Source organism: Nannospalax galili, unplaced genomic scaffold (assembly GCF_000622305.1).
Source record: "Nannospalax galili isolate Female #2095 unplaced genomic scaffold, S.galili_v1.0 scaffold918, whole genome shotgun sequence".
Lineage (NCBI taxonomy): Eukaryota > Metazoa > Chordata > Mammalia > Rodentia > Spalacidae > Nannospalax > Nannospalax galili.
In genome coordinates, this window is record NW_008343216.1 from 4,542,486 (window position 1) to 4,554,932 (window position 12,447).

The 12,447-nt window shown below is 38.2% G+C and overlaps 1 protein-coding gene and 1 long non-coding RNA gene across 5 annotated transcripts in view; one reads left to right on the forward strand and one right to left on the reverse strand.

Annotated features, from left to right (window-relative positions):
• The window catches only part of Mef2c (myocyte enhancer factor 2C), a 171,180-nt gene that overhangs the window by 156,726 nt on the left and 2,007 nt on the right, over window positions 1–12,447 (reverse strand). The window lies entirely within an intron of this gene.
• Window positions 41–12,447, forward strand: part of LOC103739123 — a 128,131-nt gene continuing 115,724 nt past the window's right edge. For all 3 annotated transcript variants that reach the window (XR_607483.2, XR_003850504.1, XR_003850503.1), the window contains exon 1: window positions 41–170. This is a non-coding gene — a long non-coding RNA (uncharacterized LOC103739123). The remainder of the gene's footprint in view (window positions 171–12,447) is intronic.

The window sequence follows — 12,447 nt, forward strand, 5'->3', positions numbered from 1 at the left end:
CCACCCAATTATTGCTGGTCCTCCCCTCCGACACCGTTCTCCCCACCTATATGCTCTTTCTCTGCGGGTGGCTACTTCCTCCCACCCACTTTTCTCCCTATGGACGGAGCCGAGGGGGTGGGGGCTCTTTCTCCCGCGAGTTTCTAGAGCTCCGAGGCTGCTAGCAGGGGGTGAGTGCGCCACGTGCGCGCGCCACGGGCGAGGAGGAGGAGGCGGGCTCCGGCCTCCCGCGGACCTGCGGGGCCTGGGCGGCCCAGGGGGTGGGCACCGCGGTCTTGGCGCGGGACAGGAAGGGGTGTGGCAGCATGCATTCGGCTGGGTAGGAAGGGATGTGTTGGCTGGGGGGTGGGGGGAGCGACCCATGGCATGCTGATAATGAGGGCGCGTGATGTGCTCTGGGGAATGGAGGAGGGCGCAAAAGGCAGTGGGTGGGCTTTGGAAACGTGCGGTGGCGGTGCTGGCGGAGTTTCTCTGCAGCTCTGGTTTTAGGATCCTAAGAGTATTTCTTCCAAAGAGCTGGAGATGAGCTCTGAGCGACCTCCAGAATCGCGGGGGCAAAGTAAAAAGAACCCACTACCCACACACAGAGCACAAAGCGCTGGCATGAGGTTCCTGTCTGGCTTGTGCATTTTGCAATCCTGGGAGAGTAGTTTTGGCAAGTCCAGCAGCCCTGTCCTGTGACGTCCTAGGTGTTTATTTGTTTGTTTTTTTGGTTTTGTATCTAACAGACCAATGGGAAAGAAGAGGACCTGGTATTAGATTTAAAGCCTAAGCACTCAGGAGCTATGGAATTTATTATTATTATTATTATTATTATTATTATTATTATTATACTGATTTTTGAGACAGAGTCATGCTGTAGCCCCAGCTGACCTGGAACTCACTGCGTAGACCAGGCTGGCCTTGAACTTACAGAGATCCACCTGCCTCAGTCTCCCCAGTGCTGGGACTAAAGGCATTCTTGGCCAGAATTATTTCCAAAAATTAAAATCCAACCACTAATTCTAGTAATTAAGCAGCCTTTGTGTATCAACTCTTGGCACAGGAAAGGTCACAATGTACAAAGAGAAGTGGGATGCTAGGGAGATGCACAACAAACAGGAAGACTTCCTTTCTTCTTGCACAACTTTAATGTGTTAGCCCTCGAAAACATTGATGATATTCTGCAAAAACAATCATCAGGAAATGCAGAAACTTATAATGTTCTTTGCCTGTCTGAGGTGCTGCTCCAGGGGCAGCAAGTATGCAGCAGAGTGGCTCATCAGAGGCACTGCGAAGTACAGGGCTCTAGAAGCCTCGGCACAAAAATGCTTCCTGTCCTGTTCTTGAAACAGTAAACTGTTGCTAATAAGGTGGCGTGTGGCCTTTCAACCAAGTTAAAATTCAAACCCAAAAGAAAGTTCATTTATTCAGTTCCACAGTCTATACCTAAAGTGCTTAACAGCCTCCACGTGGGTAGTGACTACCTTTTAGGTAGGGAGATAATGTGTCCATCATCGCACACGCCGTTACACTGAAGAGTGCTGCAATAGAGTTTAAAGTTGACTAGTGGTTAGAACGTGCTTTATGTTTGATACCAGCAACATTTTAGGATAGTCCATGTTTCTATGTGAAAGGCTGTAGAATCAGAATTTCGGTATCTTTCATGCTGAAAAGCATTCTGGGAAACATCTAACACAAATACCTAATTTTTTATAGGGAAAGGAAGGCAAGCACAGAGAGGCAAAGTGATTTCCCCCAAGATGATTAGCTCCTCTGCTAGGGTCCAGTATACTTTCCGTCGGACTAGGGCACCCTGCCTGGAGTGGCTAGGAAAATTGTGCAGAAAAAGTGCCTTGACAGATTTTAGGCAGAATTATCCTTTTACAACAGAAAATACGGCTAAGCATTCATCCCAGAGGAAATTCCATTTAATAATTAAGGGTTCATGGGGAATAATACTGTCTCCCAAACTTAGAATGTATGATTGATAGTATCAGACATCCGTATAATGCCTTTCTAAAAGAACAATTGGGATGTAATACTGTGTTTACTTGTACTTAAAAATTCTGAGAAACTTGCATTATACTTTTAAAATGAGAGTTGAAGCAATATTAAAGTCAGAGAGAAAGGTGTTATCCGAGGTGAGACTTGCTAGCGAAGCACAATCTTCCTCAAATTTGATAAAGTATCGTCAAATGCATTGATTCTATCAGGGTGGAATTTGCCCAGAAATGTTAATAACATGAGCAAAATTAAATTACAAGTGGTACTGTGTGAGACGTGTAAATAAACAACACAGACCAAGCAGAAACTAACTTCAATAAATTGTTAGCATTTTTTTTCCTGTATTTGTTCCCTACGTTTTTTTTTTTTTTTTTTTTTTTACTGGTTGGGGATGAATGTTGATGTTAATTTGCCCATTTACAATAATTAAACCTTAATGAAGAAGATCTCAGGGTTCACATAAGAGTACTCATGAATGATAAATATTTTACAATAATACTTCTTTTAAATATTGGACTATTGAACTGATTTATATTTGAATTATAATCTTTTTTCTCTTATTGATGTACCATTTGCTCATGTTGGAAGGATTCTTTTCACACTACCTGAAATCCAGTACCATAAGCAAAAATGCTTCAGCTCCCCGCCCCCAAGTGCTTGCAGTATGGTAGAAGGCCTCAGCCACCCATAGCTGATAGATGGAAACACTGATGGGACGCTTAAAGGGTCTTATGACTAAAAACCGATTGTCACTGTCACAGGGTTGTAACTGTAATTAGCCACAGTTTGAATTTCCTCATGACTCAGTTTCCTCATCTGTAAAATATGAAGTATAATGTGATATCCTCAAAACTTTGTTATGAGGATGAAACGAGCCATTCAACACAGAACATGGGGCTGGGAAAACGATAAGCTGGCTGGGAGGCTATTCTTAATGCTATATGAGTAATTTCCATTTCTATCCACTGAGTTCCCTGTTACTCACACTGTGGCTGTCATAGCAGAAAGAAGTAGGTTATCAGAGAGATGGGAATTGATTCAGTATGAGAACTGTTCTTGAATTTTACCTTTGAAGAAGTGGAAATCTCTTTAGACTTAAAATTCTATGGCTTAATGGGTCAGGTTATGTTCTTTTTCACAGGCCTGAAGTTTCTAGGCTTCTTTCTGACTTCCTATGTGTATGTTACCATCTGTTAGCTGTTTGGTTGCTGAAAAGGCAGTGGAAACTCCAAGTCCATCCTTTTTTCACCCCAGTTGACCTTTGGAATGCAGTTGTCGGCCAGGAAGACATTGATATCCTCAGTCTCCTGCTAGCTGAATTCTTTAGGGAAGTGCCTGCTCAGATTGTCCCCTGATGTCATTCTAAATGTCTGATGGCCATCTATGGCAACTGGGCTGGGCACAGGCCTTCTGGGAAGGGGGAGCTCATGGAATGCACCATGGAGCATTCTGTTCAAGATGGACCTACTAGTTTTCTGATGCATGTATGATAGGCATCACTGCTTTGTTATGGAGCTGTACCATATGAAAAACAGAAGCCGTAGTCACTTTGCATTTTTGGTTTTAGTAAAGTCTGACATGGGATGTTTATAATTTCTATTGATTTCATGATTAGTATAAATAACATTACAGGAAAAAAAAAACAGACACAGCACATTTAAAGACTTTGCATGTGGCGTTCATGGTAACTTTCTTTATTATGAACATCCAATTAAGACCACAAGGTTTAGAAAGGGGAAAGTAGCTATGGTGAAAAATACTGCCTCCTCTGTCTTTATAGGTAATTTTCAAAATGATTTTATTCTATTTAAATTAGAGCTTATATCATTTAAAAATATTTCATTTACAACAAAAATTTAAAATTAAACACAATAATGGGAATTACTTTTAGAAGAAAAATACAGAGCATACACTTATATGCTACCAATATGTAATAATTATATGTAGATTTAAAAAATAAGGATATAGGTAATTATGCTCATATTTTAACTTGCTAGGAAGAAGGAAAATTAATCTTCATTGTTTGGATGACATCTCCCTAAGTCATTTGGGATATAGTGAGAATGAAAAGGAAAATGCAAAGAAAAAAAAAAGAGATAGAAAATTTTAAACTTAAATTAGTGATTAAAACCAGATTGTTTAATTGGCATATTTACTGAGTCAGAGACCCAAACCAAAGGGCTGTTTCCTTTTATATTGCAAAACTTGTAATTGAGTCTTCCAAATAAATTATATTCACAATTTAAATGCAGTATTTAGGATGCATATGTAAAAATAATTGTCTTCTTAGAATGTAGGTTAAAATAAGTATGTTTGAAATGCTTAACATTTCATGACCACTTGCTGTTTTTCAAACTGTACTAATTGCTTTACAAACTTTCTTTAATACAAGCAACAACCCCTTAGGGGGCTACTGTTATAATCTCCATTTAACAGATTTTTAAGAATGAAAGCTTAGAGAGATGATTTTACCTGCATAGACAGCTCATGAAACCAAATATATTCATGTCTAGAATTCTGTCCATAGCTATGATGCTTTTGTATATTCAAATTTGTATAGCAGGAGATGACTATAATCAGTATATTTCATTTTCTCCACTGGAAAAGACGTCAGAAAAGCATGCCTCGTTGCATGCTGCCTCCTGCACAGTGGCTGCTCTGGGAAGTTACTCCCTCCTGGGTGTTTCTGCTCAAGTCTGTTTAGACTTCTTAGAAATTTGCTGCACGGTCTTCAGAACCATCTGAGTGTTGGTGAATCATGATTGTTAAAGTCTGAACTTTTTGCTAAAAGCAAATCCAAACCACATGTAATAAATAGGGTGAAAAGTAAGATTTGATGATGAAGTCTCAAATATTTGGTAGGACAATTTCAAAAAGGACAATTTCAAAAATATTTCTGACAGGACTCTTACAGTCATTAATGATAAATATTTGATGTGCAGTGTTTGTCAAAATCTGAAAACATTCTAAAAGTCAGTGCTGGTAATGAGTAGTCATGTATCATATGAAAAATGCACAGGAAATGCTCCTTTTGGGATGCGCCAAGGCACAAAAATGTAAACCTGCCATTGGATTAGAGTCCAAGTTCAGATTCTTAGGAATCATCAAGCCTTAGTTTTCCAAGTGTCACTTTTGAAAAATGGGGGAGGGGTAGGACCTACCCATGATGGTCAGTTTGCTGAGAGAAGATGCCGAAATTGTGTTTCCATAGTGACTTAGTGCCTGGCCTGTAGAAAATGCTCAACAAAGTATCACAAGTTTTCTATTTCACTTTCAAGTATTTTCTCATATTTCTGAAAACATCTTATTGTCATAGTTACTTAATGACATTTTTAAAGATGTTTTCTTTTCTATCAGGTTTCATACTTCAAAGAAGTTTTTATTTCATGATAGAATATTTGATATTCTAAATAAAATATATTTATGATAGTATGCTGATTAAATCTATATTATATTAAATTTTACACCTGAAGGGTAATAATTTATATTATTCTTGTCAGTGTTCCATAGAATATCTTTTTCGGAGAAACTTTGGTATTCATACTGGATTTTATCAAACACATGAAAGCAATTTTCTGTTTGCCTAAAGTAAGTCTACAGGATTTTATTTTTTGGCTCTCTCAGACATCTTGTAAATTGCTTATTGAGTACATAATCTTATACTTGAATTTAAGGAACCTGCACATAAGTGCATAGAATTAGTGATGTCCTATCAGTCTAAGTTTTTGTCTTCTTCAGGGTCAGTGATCTCACCTGTATAGTCTAGGCAGCTTTGTGAAGTTGATGAGGTTTGTCCTTGTCCCATCCCTTCCCCCCATGCCCTTCCCTTCACCCACCTTCACCTTGCCCTTCTTTTACCCTGGTGTGCTCAGCTCACCCAGAAGCGATTTTAAAAATCAATAGCAGCTCTCTGTGAGGGCCTCTATTTCCTCTTGGCCTCCTACTGATGTCACTTACAAGGTCTTTCATTCCTCAGTAGCCCAGGTGTGCCCCGGAACTTTCCTGGATTATGCTCTATCAGATCTTCCTGGATTATGCTCTATCAGATCTTGCTGTTTCAGCTGCCATGAAACACTTTCAATTTGCCTTTTTAAGTGAATGTTTTTTCTTAATTTTCTAGAAAAAATAGTTTGTAATCCAAAAGATTATCTAGTACAGTCCATAAATCACCTGATGTGTTTCAAGAGGGGTATTTAGGGAGGACTTTCAATATGCCTCAAGCCCTTCCTGTTGCCAGTCACTTAACTGTGCACACTGAGGTGACCACAAATGCACAGAAGTCTGGATCTTATGTGAGGAAGAAATTTTATTGCTTCTGAAAATATTGGAATTGGAAGATGAGCTCTCAGCAAAGTTTCAGAATGTTTCTTCAAAATTTGTATGCCCCTCCCCCCATACTGTAGGTGCTCCCCATACTGTAGGTGCTCCCCATACTGTAGGTGCTCCCCATACTGTAGGTGCTCCCCATACTGTAGGTGCCCTCCATACTGTAGGTACTCCTCATACTGTAGGTGCCCTCCATACTGTAGGCGCCCTACATACTGTAGGTGCTCCCCATACTGTAGGCGCCCTCCATACTGTAGGTGCTCCCCATACTGTAGAGCCCGTACTTGTTGTTTTCTTTGGCCTTTTTTCCCTTTCATCTTTGCACATGAGTTGCACACTGATCGCTGTTAATAAGCACATCTCTTGTGTCATAGCTTCTGTGCTGCCATTAGCCTTCTGTGTATATATATCCCTTCTGTTTCTTAAAAGCTAATAGAGGTGAAATTAGAGATCACTCTGAATCGTCTAGGAGAGTGTATACTTGCCCTCTGAGGATAATACGTGCTACTTGAAGGGCAGGGTGCTGGGGAGTGTTTTAGGGTTGGAGGGCCAAGATTGTTCTGTCCTTTATCTCCTCTATAAAAATCACGGACATCTTCCTGTGCCCAGAGAGGAGGCATAAGAAACCTTTAACAACTTTCTTGTTCCTTTTTTCTTTCTTTTTTTCTGAGACAGAGGTTCCCCCCGCCCTGCCCCAGCCACAGCTAGTCTGGAACTTGTTATGTAGACCATCCCAGGCTGACAGTCCACTGCCTCTGCTTCTGAAGTGCTGAGAGAGTTTACCACCATGCCCAACTCCTGTTCCTTTTGACTTCCTTAGCAGAAGCTGAATAGCTAACTGTTCATTCCATCTTTTCTATCTCTTCCCCTCCTCTTCCTCCCTCACTTCATTCCTTCTATCTTTTCTTCTCATCCCTTTGTGTTCAGTTGTAAATTCCTTATCAATTGTCAGTATAATGAAGATTCCCCTTCATATTAACAATTAAGTTCTTTTCTTTTCTGTATGAAATTAGATTTTCTGTTTGATACTGTAGGATACTACTAATAACACTTTTCTATTTTTTTAACTACAAAATAAAATATCACCACAAAGCTTATTCTAATAGTATAGCCATAGCAGAACTTCTATAATAATTTCATTGTTAATAACCATAGTTACTCTGTAATGCAACAATGATTCACAAGGAACAAGGCCTATGCTTGTGTCACGTAATATCTGTGAAAGATTTAGGCTCATTCATCCACTCAGTCTCACCTCCACCTTACAAAGCTGTGGGATTCTAGTCTATGTAGCCTATGGCTATAAAATAACTCACTCACAAGAGAATTAAGCCTGTGATTTCCCTCACATTAAAACTAGGCTATAACCTCTTAAATGTTCCAGATTAGTAATGATTAAATGAGTATCCCTGATGTTGGTGAATGTGCATACATCCTTCTCATAGCTCTGTCGACTTTTTTTTCTAAAATAACTTTCCTGAAGAGTCAATTGAAGTCATTTTTATCATATTTAAAACTGTATTATTTGGTGACTTAAACTAGCATAAGCCTTGTGAATGAGCTTTGGTTTTCCTTCATATTGGGTGATATTTGTCATTTGCCAATTCAAATAAAATGAAAGAACTACTTAAACAAGGTAGTGCTTAGAAAAGAAATAAAAACGGAAAAATAATGTTATAATGTTTATAGCTGCATCTGTATGCTCCTGCTGGTCTCTTGGGACCTGAGGTCACAATGTGTGAGTTTTCTGGCTGCTTTGGAACATGAGAAGTGACACTGGGCTAGAGAAGCTTTGTGAGGGTGTGAAAATGAACACCACAGAGGACAGTTAGTAGAATGCTGCACAATCAGCGAGGGTGATCTTTAAGACCTAACTGTCAGGACCAGTTTCTGTCCTCTAGTTTATGGTCTCAGGAACCTGCATTTAAAAAAATTTGAGACAGGATCTCAACATATAGTCCTGGCTAGCCTAGAACTTATTATGTGGAACAGACTGACCTCATACTCAAAGAGAGCTGCCACTGCCCCCAGAGTGCTGGGATTATAGCTGTGAGCTACCATACCTAGTTTAGGAATCTTCCTCTTAAAGGGTTCCTTAGAAATCTGTTGTGGTAGCACCTGCCTGTAATTCAAGAAAACTGAGGGGGGAACAGTCTTTGCCTGGAATTTGAGGCCAGACCTATATTGCGGGGTGGAGATAGGGGAGAGGAAAGGACAGAGAAGGAGGGTGAGGGGAGAGGGAAGGGAGAGATGAAAGGGGAGGGAGAGGGAGAGAAGGAGAGAAAGTGAGCCCATGGGGTATTTCTTACTTAAAATATTTTGTTATCTGTCTTATGATAAGAGTGATGTAAGAGCCATAAGGCCCTTCTAATGCTATAACTTTTCCTTCTGTTCCTTGCTGCTTTTGGCTCAACTAACCTTGCAAATGTATGATCACTTTTCAAAATAGAAAGAATGAAAGTTCAGAATAAAATGAATCATTCATTACTTGGTTTGGTTCAAACTGTAAGCAAATAAATCAAAAAGAAATGCTATGTAACATGCGCATTGAAAATTGTTCAATTAAGAAACCCATTAAGCAATGTGGGGACCTGATTTATTTTTTGCAACCGTTCTTCCTCTTTAGTTATCATAGTGATAGCCTTTATCTTTTCTTGTGTGTAATCTGCTCTTTGGCTCTTGTACCCAAGCAAAATCTGCAAAGTGGGTATTTAACCCAGGTTCCTTTAGTATTAGTGACAAATGACACACAGACATGTGCATGCTTTGATGACTGTCAGCTGCCTGTAAGCTTAGACTCCCTGCAAAAAAAGACTGGCACTGGTCTCAGCGTCTTGAGTTATGGGATCTTTCAGTAAAGCAACTTTCAAACAATACAGATGTTCCTTTCTACCTTGGTGATTACCTCTGTCTGCTCAGCAATCATGAGGCCTTCACAATATCACAACATTCAGCTCTTCAACCTCCCTCCAAACTTATCTGCTGTCATTAACCTTCTTCAGTCCAGATATTATTTCAGAGCAGGACTTCTCTGTTTCTGATTCTTAATGAGACTTTTTTTTTTTTGGCAAAACAAACATATTTTCATGTTAGAGTATAGCAATTATGTGTCATATTTTTAACTTACATTTTCTCCCATTTCATAAAACTGAAAATATTAAATGTTTATTATAGACTTTCTTCCAACTCAGCCATTACAGTACATTCTAAAAGCTCAGGGCTACATATAATAGTGTAATTTTGAGAGTGAGATCTTTCATGTAACATAACCAGGGCATTCTTATAGGGAAAAATATGGCCTGCTCATGAGTCATGTTCAGCAGTGTGATTCTGTTCTCCCCTTTAACTTCCCAGGCTAGACATGGCATGGGTTTTAATTTACTTGGAATGCCTACATGGTGGACTACTTACAACAACTGGGAGAAGAGAAGACATGTCATGTCATTGCAGCTAGCAAGCCATCAACGGCTCACATTCCTTTGGGACATCCGCCCAGGAAGCAGAGAATATATTTTCCATTGGTTAACTAAAATTTCCTTCCTCATGGTCTGTATATTACTAACCCAAAAGCCTCAGACCATTCAGTTGCCTCACAGAGATTAAATGACTTCTTTTCAGTTGCATAAATACTTAGCAGTGAAACCAAGACAAGGGCTCTGATCTTGCTACTTCTGCTCTGGTCTTTGGGCATTATTCATCAGCTTGAGAGAGAAAACATTTGTGACTCTTTAAAAGCAGACAGGGGGCAAATCCCTTTCATTAGAATCCCTTTGAGATACAGGGAAATGATTGAGCTTACTTGAACACCTTGTGATTTTGCTTTGAGGCCACTGTCTTTCACAATAGTTGGAAATGGGTATTATTTACTGATTATTTTGCTTGCAATTGATTTGCATGCTGTTATTGCATATTGTTAAATGATTTGATGATTAATGTCTAATGTCAATTTGGACTAAATGTAATGGAATAAGCAAATAACATCTGTAAATTTAGATATGCAATTTAGTTGTTAATTAGTATTGTTAGTTATGAAACCATTGATTACTTTAGGCCAATCTTTTAGACAGAAACAGTGGCCATCCTTTTCCACATATTTCTATCAGTAATTTTAGCTCCTTCTTTTTTGTTTGTATGTCTAGGTATTTCTTTAGGCAAGTGCTATTCTAAAGTCCATGGATAAGATAAATTCTTTGAAAATCAGAATCTCATAGGTTAACATAAACTATTTCTTTTCTAGAGGGCGAGAATAGGAATATTTGTTTGAATATTGGCATTTTCATAATCTTGACTGAGCTAGTTTACTGTACAGCATTATCAACAAATAACATCTAAAAACACTTAATAATATGATCAATGATTATATTACTATCAGATACTTATATTAATAAAAGAATATTGAATAGTAGGGTTTCTGCGCTTGCTAGGGCACACACATGAAACGTCTGGGGTCCATTTTGGTTTGTTAACACACACACACACACACACACACACACACATATGCACACAGAACTAGCTAGTTAAGTCAGTCATACAAGTTTTAAAATGTTTTCTGCTCTTGCATATCATACACAAGCTGATGTTTTCATGTATTTAGGATTTATAATTATTCCAGAGCCTTTCAGAAAAGCCAAGCTAAACCTTTGATTTCTATATATGCATTATTATTTTTCTAAAACTACTGTTATTGCAAATACATTCCTAAATATTTTCAGTTTGTAAATGCATGTAAATGGTGAGGAGACTCTGAAAGAGCTTGTAATGTGTCTGTTTCGATGTGTTTGTGCTTTTATTTTTTTTGCACCATATTTTAATATGCTCTGATAAGCATATATTGATATTCCTATGATCAGGTATTCCTTGGTGATGGAAAAAGATTTAGAAAGTAATGTTACTCACATGAATTTTTCCCTTTCAGTTTGGTGATTTGATTGTCCACATGTTTAAAGTCAAAGAAAAGTTAAAGAAAAAAACAAAACAAAACACAGTGAATATAAAATTGGGAGGCAAGCCTGAATCTGCATCTACATTCTCATCTCAGAGACCTTGGCTTAAATTTTTGTCCTTCAGTGAAATTTTTTTAAATGAGAAGTGATAGCTTCAAAGCCTTCTTCCCATAACTCTTAAAGATTTCATGAGCTCAAAAGGAAATGTGATTCAAGGACAGGTATGAACATCATGACCTGGATGCTCAGTATTTTATAGGTGTGTTACCTTTGAAAATTCTTTTTCAGAAATTAATTCTTTCTACATGTGAAATATGCATAGGCATGCAGAAAAATGGGACAAACATGAAAGAAAAGGAAAGTGAGTTAATGACAGAGGAGGACGCTGGGCAGAAGGAATGATTCTTCTTTTATTCTTCTTGTCTATAGTCTAGGTATTCTGATTTGTAAACTTGCTGGCACCAGGTATTATCAACAGGGATGAGTAATATGTCATTTTTATCTTTACTGAGTTACATTTGGCCTGTGACAGGTGACAGCTGTCAGTCAGGTGTTTGGTCAATGAGGAGATACATATAAAGCTGCCAAAATATTTTTTGTTTCTTAAAATACTCACAAGTAAACTATTTCACACGAAAACTCTGTTGTTCTTAAATTAAAGAGATTGAGATGACCATGCAATTTGTTAATTATTTGTTAAGTGTTGGAAGAATCAACAGTTTTCCTCTTAATACACAAAGTGAACAAAGTGGTTTTTGAGTGACTTTCTGAAGCAAGAGACGAATTTTCCTCCACTGCAAATAAATATATTTAAGTAATAGAGATATATTGCAAATGATGCTTAAAATGCAAAACTTTAAAATTAAAAACTCAAGGCAAGTATGAGTCACTGTCACTTTCAGTCACTTTCCTGTTAAGACTATTAAAGGAACCTCTCCTGATACACTAAGGGTTGGCATAGGTATTTTTGAAGATTTTCTAGGACAAACAAACATACTGCCATTTCTAATTTATGGATTGTTATAATTAAGGATTATTAACCAACTTGTAATAACTAAAAGAGAAACATCATGGAATTTTCAGAGGATGTCTCTGATCCATGACACAATTAAAATGTTACATCTTTTGGATATTTTGAATAGTTAGACTCTAACATTGTTTTTCTAATAGGTCCTGCTCCTCAAAAAAAAAA